General features: G+C 34.4%; 1 non-coding gene across 1 annotated transcript; it reads left to right on the top strand.

Annotated features, from left to right (window-relative positions):
* The first annotated feature begins 1,865 nt into the window (after window positions 1-1,865).
* Window positions 1,866-1,937, top strand: Trnar-ucg. The gene has a single exon. It is a non-coding gene; the product is annotated as a tRNA-Arg (tRNA).
* Window positions 1,938-8,642: the final 6,705 nt, after the last annotated feature.

An 8,642-nucleotide genomic window follows, 5' to 3' on the forward strand; every position in this document is an offset into this window, starting at 1 on the left:
CCATCCTCCTCCTTGCCCCCTTTCGTTCCTTACCATCTCTGACCTCTTTCATCAGCCCCCGGACCCGCCAACTCTTCTCCTTTAAGTTCCACCTAAAGCCGTTTTAACCAAATTCGTCGCTGAAAGCCTAAACTGGCTGCCTGGCTGCTGACTGGGCCTAGTGGACTTTGGTGGTCCGCTCTTGGTCGCCTGGCCTTCATGTGTATTGGTTTCAGTTTGCTTTTGAGTTTTTTTTTTTTTTGTTTTCGTTTTTGTTTTTGCTGCAATTGCTACCAATTGTGCATGCAATTTATTTTTAAAGAAATAATTGCTTTGCCGCATGTTTCGCCTCCCGTTTGCCTCTTGTTTGTGTCCTGGCCTGATCCAATAGCGGCTGCTCTGTGCGATTATGCAAATATTAGGAGTTTTCTTTTGTTGTTGTTGTTGTTGTTGGTGCTGCTGTTTTTGTATTTCATTCCTAAATAATAATAAAGAACGGGCAAGTAAAAAGAGTCGCAAGTTAGAGACGTGGTCGGTGTTTTGCATAAATTCCAATTTGAATATGCCACACACAGAGAGCGAGAGAGAGAGAGAGAGAGAGAGAGAGAGAGAGAGAGAGAGAGAGAAAGAAAGAGAAAGACAAATTGTAGATTGTTCTATTCCGAACAGCTCCACCTCAAAGCCAGGGCAAATATTTCGCATAAATCAATTAAAGAAATAATTCATTCAAGTTATACGATAATATGTATATTTTTGTGACAATTTGATTTTAAAGGCGGAGCCTAAAAGTAGGCAAGAATTCTATCATTATCATTATCATTATCGCCAATCTGTTTTAAGCAACAATTGGACTAAATCTACCCAAAAGGTAGTTTTTTAATACTCATTTGCCACTTCTACTAGTTATATCGTGATGAAGATAAAGCGGGACACATGACCAAATTATAAAAGGACAACAGAACTAGTTGGTCAAAAATGATTCCCAGCACCATTCTTGTTTGTACTTACACTTGCATTGTGCACTTTTTTGAATGTTATAAACGATTTGGACCTGTTTGCCCAAAATTTGCATCACCGAATTATCGGGCACGTGACAGATGTTGGCGGTGCTTTAAAATTGGACTTAAGGTTTTAGAATCAAATTTAGATCCAAAGTAATTCTTTTTCAAGTCGCACTTCAATAAAAAAAAAAAACTATTTTTATCCAATCTCAAAAAATGTGAGATGCTAAGACGAATTACAAGAATGATTAACATTGTTCATAGAACAGTGTCAATTGAAAATTAACCTATATATCTATCAATCTATCTACCTATTTATCTATCTATCTAACAACCAAATTTAGCACAGCTCTGAGAAAGTTGTATTGTATTGGTTTAACATAAAGAAACTAAGGACCTATAATAACTGATATTTCATTTTGTTTTATTAAAAAAATCGCAAAAAACAAAAAAAACAAGAAAGAAAATTTAATTTAATTTGTCGAAAAATAAAAATCAAACAAATGGCTTTTACTTTTATTTATCCAAAATTAAAGTCAAACATGACCTTTGTCAAGGTTTTCTTTTGACACCTGTAAGTAAGTAAAGCAGAATACCCTGTTTGGGGTAAAAACCTTAATAACAATTATAAATATGATGCTGAACCTGTGGTCGAGAAAAATATATTTTACTAAAATAATAATTATTTGGATTATAAATTTCCATTATAAGGTAAAAAAAAAGTTGTACATATTTGATGAATAATATAGAAAGATTAATGGAATAAAATAGAAAAATAATAATTATTATTTAATTTTCAAAATTAAGCTCAACAATTAAAGAATAACGAATTCAACTCACATTGTTTTAATATTATAAAACAATTTTATTATCCTTTTATCACAAGCTCCAGTAGCCCAATGGTAGGGCATCGGCCTTCGAAGCCGGGGGTTGTGGGTTCGAGTCCCATCTGGAGTGAAAATTAAGTAATTTTTTTTAATTCATTGATATAATAAATAAAAAAACATACCACGACGACGCACATGACATTTGCACTCACTTTGAAAATTCTAAAAACAAGAATCTTAATATTGGGATGAGTGCATTTTTGAGTATATATATATTCATATAGTATAGTATAATATTCTACAACTTTAAAGCTTTATGACCTTTATAATTTATTTATACAATTACTCTAGATATCCTGAACTTCAGGACCTAAAATAATGATAACCAAAATATCTTGACCGTGAAAACTCTAAATAATAATACCTCTTAATTTGTAGTAGTCGGATAAAAAGGTTTCAAAAATAGATTCGTTTGTGGCATAAAATTAAAAAACTCCGATATTGTGAGATGTTTTGTAAATTTTACAAGACAATTCTCTTTTTAGACTCGTCGTTAAATTCCTAAAACAGTATGATCAAATATGTATATATAGGTGTGTTATATATTTCACTAATTAAAGGCTTAATCTTTGGGTTTAAAAAAATAGTTTGTAATAGAGAATGAGTTCATGTCTCGTTTTGTGCTTTTTCAAAAGACATTTCATTTCAACTGGAAAACAATTTAAACAACCACGAGCAGGGAGCTTAAAATTTTGCAGCTTGTTAATAGCAATTTTGTGCAACATTAGTAAGTTAGTATGTCCAAAAGTGAGGTGGATAGTTCAACCCCCAGAAATAGCTAAAGTTAGGTTGAGGTTGTGAGCCCTATAAGTCATTCATTATGTCAGCTCAGTTTATCATGTTCGTTGTTGACATTCGCGCGGACGCAAATGAAGCAATTTTCCTGACATGCAAAACGTGCAACAGTTGCAGGCAGCAAAAAGGAAAATAACAAAAAATGCAATCGGATTTGCAATTGGGCTTGGAATTGGAATTGAAGCAACTGTTGTGTGTTGTGTTGCAGTTAATTTTCGTATATTTAATTCGCTTTAAATTATTGTTAAGCCACATGGAGCGACCGCGACCAAGACATTTGCCATAGATGAAACTGGCCGCGCTTTGATGTACTCGCTGCTCCCCATTAGCTAAGCCAAGACAAGCAAAAGCCAAATCAAGTCAGACCCAAAGCCAAAGACGAGACGTCAAAGGTAAGAGAAGCAGCAGCAGCAGCAACAGAAGTTACTTTGTCTCCGTTCATTGATTTGCAAGGCAAATCAAAGGCATAATGAATTCATTTCAATTAAACACAAAAAATAAATAAAACCAAAGCAAAAACCAAAGACGAATGCCACTGATTGTGAGATGGTTTAGTTGGTTAAAAGATTTGGCATTTGAATTGTTTGCGGAGAGAGAGAGGGAAGAGAAAATCCCGACATAGCAGTAGTAGTCGTAGTTGTAATAGAAGCAGAAGCTTCTTAATTGATTGTAATCTTTACTCTGTAAGATGGAGCAAAGATAATGCTGACAACAATCGAGAACCTGAAACTGTTGGTATGCAAAAAGGAAATCTTAAGTTTTTAACTGTCATTTTAGGAATTGCAGTGGAAATTTGATTGAAATAATGATCCTTTTTTAATGTTTTCTATTCCTTGATCTATGTATGTCAATAATTTAATAACAATGAATGAAACCATTTACCAAGATTTATTTTTATACCCTTGCAGAGGGTATTATAAAATTGGTCAGATGTTTGTAACGCACAGAAGGAGACGTTTCCGACCTCATAAAGTATATATATTCTTGATCAGCATGAGAAGCTGAGTTGATATAGCCATGTCCGCCTGTCCGTCTGTCCGTCCGTCTGTGCGAATGCGTTTTACTCAGCCGTCTTAAGAGCTATCGGGCTGAAATTTTTTCGGGGTTTTTTATTACCCGGGAAAAATAAAGTATGAAAACCATCAGGATCGGACCACTATATCATATAGCTCACGAAGAACTAGAAGAAACATTTTCATAAAAATCGGAGTATGCTATGAAATTTACATATGTGATTGTAAAATAATAGTAAAATGGAGAGTAAAATTGTTTTGTTTGTACATTGATGAATTGAGTTGCAGAAAACAAATTTTGAACATGTAAAATTATTATTACCAAGGACTGCAAGGGTATATAAACTTCGGCATAGCCGATCTTAGCTTCTTTGATATTTTCATTTAATAATGTTATTTAAAATTTAATTTTGGCTATTTAGTGGAGATTTTGGGTATAAATGGATAGATTTGGGTATCTAAATATCTCAGATTTATGGCAAAAAGAAAATATGTATATGAAAGAAAAGCGTAATACTCAAAAATAATATGGCTATTTCATTTTTAAGCTTTTATTATTATTTAAACTTTTATAATGAAAAAAAAACATTATATGGGAAACAGAAGTCATTTGAAAGATCAATGTCATTTAGTATATAAGTCAATCCAATAAGTTTTATTTTGATAACAATTAATATAAAATTCATAAATCAATTAACTTACTTCTTAGTTTCGGTTTTTTATGTAGAGGTCATGACCTTACGGCAAACCATTTTTAAAAGATTTGATATATTTTGTGTTTACTGTACTTTTCCTAATACAACATAGTCTTTGTGATTACATTAAAATCTCAAGGGTATAGCAAAAAATTTCAATCTGTTGCAGGTTCGTTTTTATTTTCTTAATGATGAAGGAGATTTATTTCTCTCTCTTTGTTTTTGTACTTAAATTGCATATCGCATTAATATCAATTTTTTTTGGGGTTTGCTCTCAATTTCCAGCTAAACATTCCACACTCTCAACGGGATAAATTTATGTGCATGTGAGAGGGTCAATCACCCAAAATCTTCACCCTACTTCCTCACTTCTTTGCTCTTCTCTCCAACAAGTTTTCTGTTTGGCGATAAGCCTTAAGCTGCTTAATCGATTACCAGGGAGTTGTCAAAAAATAATTCACAGTAAAGGTAAATACAGGAAGACAGTTCTGGCGTATAGGTAATGTTATCTGTTGTCCAGATCTACCCTTTGGTGCATTAAATGCTCCTCTTCGATGGGTCTCCCTGCCAGTTAAATCAGAGTGGCCGCAACGCTCCTTGGATGGAGCCCTTCTTCTGCTGCTTACATGAGAAATATTTTAGCGTACAATGCAAAAATGGTAGCAACTTTTTGAAGACTTTGCTTATCAGCAGCAGCAGCAGCAGCAGTAAAGAGGAAACAAAGCAAACAAAAAGAAACTAAAACCAAAAAGAAAAAATAAAACCGAAAGGAGAAGAGATAATGCCACAATGAAGACAGCATAACGCGCCGCTGTTGAAAAATCACTGCCGATGGAAAGATTCAATGCTTGAGTGGAGGGGTGGAGGGCAGGACCGCCAATCGAATCAAGATAAATGAACGTGCGCCTTGTTTACTTTTTGTTGTTGCTGAAACGCAGAAAAATCAAAGTTAGTTATTATAATGCATAAGTAATTTGCAGCAGTTGTGGCTATCAAACAAAGCCATCAGCCCCAGTGACCAAAAAGAAAGCAGCTCGTGCCAACAGGAGGACAGGTTGTCTCTTGTCATTACCATTAACAACATTAGTTAATCAAAGTTATTTCAGACAAAACTTAATTTAATGCAGCTACAGAATGAAGAACAATTATTTCAATAAAATATTATTTATTAGTTTTAAATCAGATAATATGGAGCTTCTGAGAAAGAAATTTAAAGGCGGATAGTGGCAGTTCCTGCTGAACTATCTAATATGCAAAGAAATTAATAATTATCGAGACTCGACTGTACTTTAAATTAGCATTATGGGATTACCAAGAATATTATTTTTATTGGTAAGATTAACCTCGAGCGTCGTCTAATACCCAAGGTTGGGTAAATATTTACGTTTAACACAATTTCTCGTAAATATTCCTGACCTTAGGCTGTATTTGACTGAGTTAAAGGATAAGACTTTGACTGTCTCTTAAAGAGACAGCAGAAGCAATATTCGCATTTACTTAAGTGAAATGCAAAAAAATTACAAAAAAATATTACAAAAAGTAGACCATTAAAAATATATAAAATAAAAAACATATAAACTGATATGCAAAAAAAAAAAGTCCCCGAATAATGCTTAAAGAACTCATTACATAAATATTTTGTGGACCGTTTTCCTGGCACACAAGTTGACTTAAAAGGCAAAACAATGATCAGATCAGATTCTAGCTACCACTAAACAACTTGGTTAACTTATTTTAGGGTCAATCCAAAAGAATGCCGCAACAGCAGCAGCAACTAAAGACAAAAGAAGGAAGAAACATGTGAACTAGATTTTCCAGTAGCCCCATCAACAAGTAGTAGAGAGAGAGAAAAAAAAAAGAAATCAGGAAGTGTATTATATAATTTTATAGATACTAAAGTCAACTTTGACACAAATCGGTTGAGTGCGGTCGGTTGGTCGGTCGGTTGGTCGCTCTGTAAACATGACATTTACTGTACACGACGAGAATCCAACAAGGCAACTGAACTGAACTGGCCAATACGGATATGTTAGCCCGCTTTGGGCCGCATCTTTACTTTATAGATACACAGTTGCAGCAGTTCTCTGAGATGATGATGCTTATCGCAAAACGTTCAATTATTTTATTTGGTGCAGATGTGGCCAGCGATAAAAGTGTCTGACGACGACGTCGACGACCATCGACATTGCGACAATCGCGAGATGTAAGAGGGAGTTGAGGGGATTGGTGGGTTAGAGGGGCTGGCAGGCAACTCAGAATGTATGTATGTGTGTATCGCCGGGATAGGCCAAGTTAATGCCGCACTTGTGAGAGAGGACAAAGTTGCCCTAACTACTGCAAATACTCGTACTGCCTGCCGCTACTTTGTATATGAGATTGAGATTCAATTAAAATCAACAGCAAACCAACAAAAAAAAAAAGAAATAAGATGCAGCAAGTAAAAACAAAAAAAAAACAGAAACTAAACAGCGGAAAAAGCTAAATAATTGACACAAGAAAGAAATGCCGCAAATTTGCCGACCAAACAAGAACAACAACAAGGCAAGCCAAAAAAAAACGAAATGCAAAAAATTTGTGTCATGCAATAAATGTATCTCTCTCTTGATGGTCAATCTCATAAAATGTGCTCCAAACTAGGAAAGAGGAACCCTAAAAATTCTAGAATTAAAATCTTAGTGGTTTCTGGTTGAAAAATTTAAAGAAAATTAATAAATTTATATGAGGGAACATTGATTAAACCGTTATTTGTTTCTTTCTGTGTGTTTTATTAATTTAAATTCATTTATTTTTAGCCAAGTTAATTTGTTGAATAGGGCGTCGTTAGAACCTGAGACCCTAGACTTTGGATTTGCATATGTACCTAATTTTATTATTAACATTTTAGCATTGAGATCTAGATCGGACTTTAGCAAAGTCTTGTGATAATAAAACTTGGTTGTTCTTGAAAAAGCTACACATACAGGCAATCTGCTTACCTGTTATATATGTCATATTTACTTATTTTGATAAGAATAATTGGTATAAAAGCTGTCCTCGGTAGATGAGTTGTCTAAGTGGCCTAGTCATTTAGTAGTCAACTGAACAACGAGGATCCGGGTTCGAATCCCAGGCTGCTAGTGTATGGATGTAGTTTTCGTCTAAGCCGAAGGCCTTAGTTGCCACTGCTTGAAAAATATAGTTAGGTTGATAGTTTTCAACTATATCCTATACTTTAATACAATACAATACAATTGGTATAACACGAAATTTCGATTAAAATAACGAAATTATATGATGGACGTCTATGTCTTTTATTCATTTTCGTTTCGTACTTTTAAGAAACTGCAATTATTCTGTCTTTCAATAATAAATGCAACTTCAAATATTAATCTAATCGCCAAAACAATGCTTTTGGGTCCCTTAAACCACTGTAATTTTGAGGTTTTCCTTAACAATGATTAAATTAAAGATGAAAATTATTGAATTTTTTAAATATATGTGATATTCTGTCTCAATATTTCTATGTTATTTAAATTTAATTTGTTCTTCTTTATTGATTTCTTATGTAGTAGCAAAGGAGCATTCATTTTCAACCCAATTTAAAAACAAACTTGTTTAGTAATCGTTTCGGTTACACATTGTGGATTTCATAGCTGCTGTGTGGGTTGGGCATTGATTGTTTGGAGTCACTGTTGCCATCAATTCAATTGCCTTTAGATTTCGTCGCACACTAACTCAATAATATTCGTTTTTTTATTGAATCTTTTTACACTTTTCAAATTGTTGCTAATGCATAAAACACTTGAAACAAAATCCTATTTTGCAACCACTAAACAATTTACGGCAGACATAAAACTTCACTTCACTAGCAACATTTTTTGACGCAAAGTGTGTGGGGAGGGAAACTAATTTCATCAAAAACGCAATTTGAGAAGAATACGAAGGATACGAGAGTGCGATTCTCAACAAGAGTCAGGGGAGTGAATCCAGTGAGTGACTGACTACTGAGCTGACTCCTTGCCGTTCGGTGACATGGTGACTGCTGGTAGCTGGCGGCTCTGTGGCATACCTTTTGGCATTTCGAAGCTGTTTGAAAACGCGACAGCAGCTGTCGCATATTCCGTCACTTTGTTATTAACTGCGATACCTTTTTTTTTACCTCAGACAGTGAATTGAGAGTGTGTGTGTGGGTGGGTGGGTGGTGAGAGGAGAGTATGTTTGGGGCACAAATATAATTCACTTTCAAATGCGAAGGGCAAAATCTGTCAGTGCTTTTCCATGACAGATGCGATT

Source organism: Drosophila willistoni, assembly GCF_018902025.1.
Source record: "Drosophila willistoni isolate 14030-0811.24 chromosome 2L unlocalized genomic scaffold, UCI_dwil_1.1 Seg168, whole genome shotgun sequence".
NCBI classification, from domain to species: domain Eukaryota; kingdom Metazoa; phylum Arthropoda; class Insecta; order Diptera; family Drosophilidae; genus Drosophila; species Drosophila willistoni.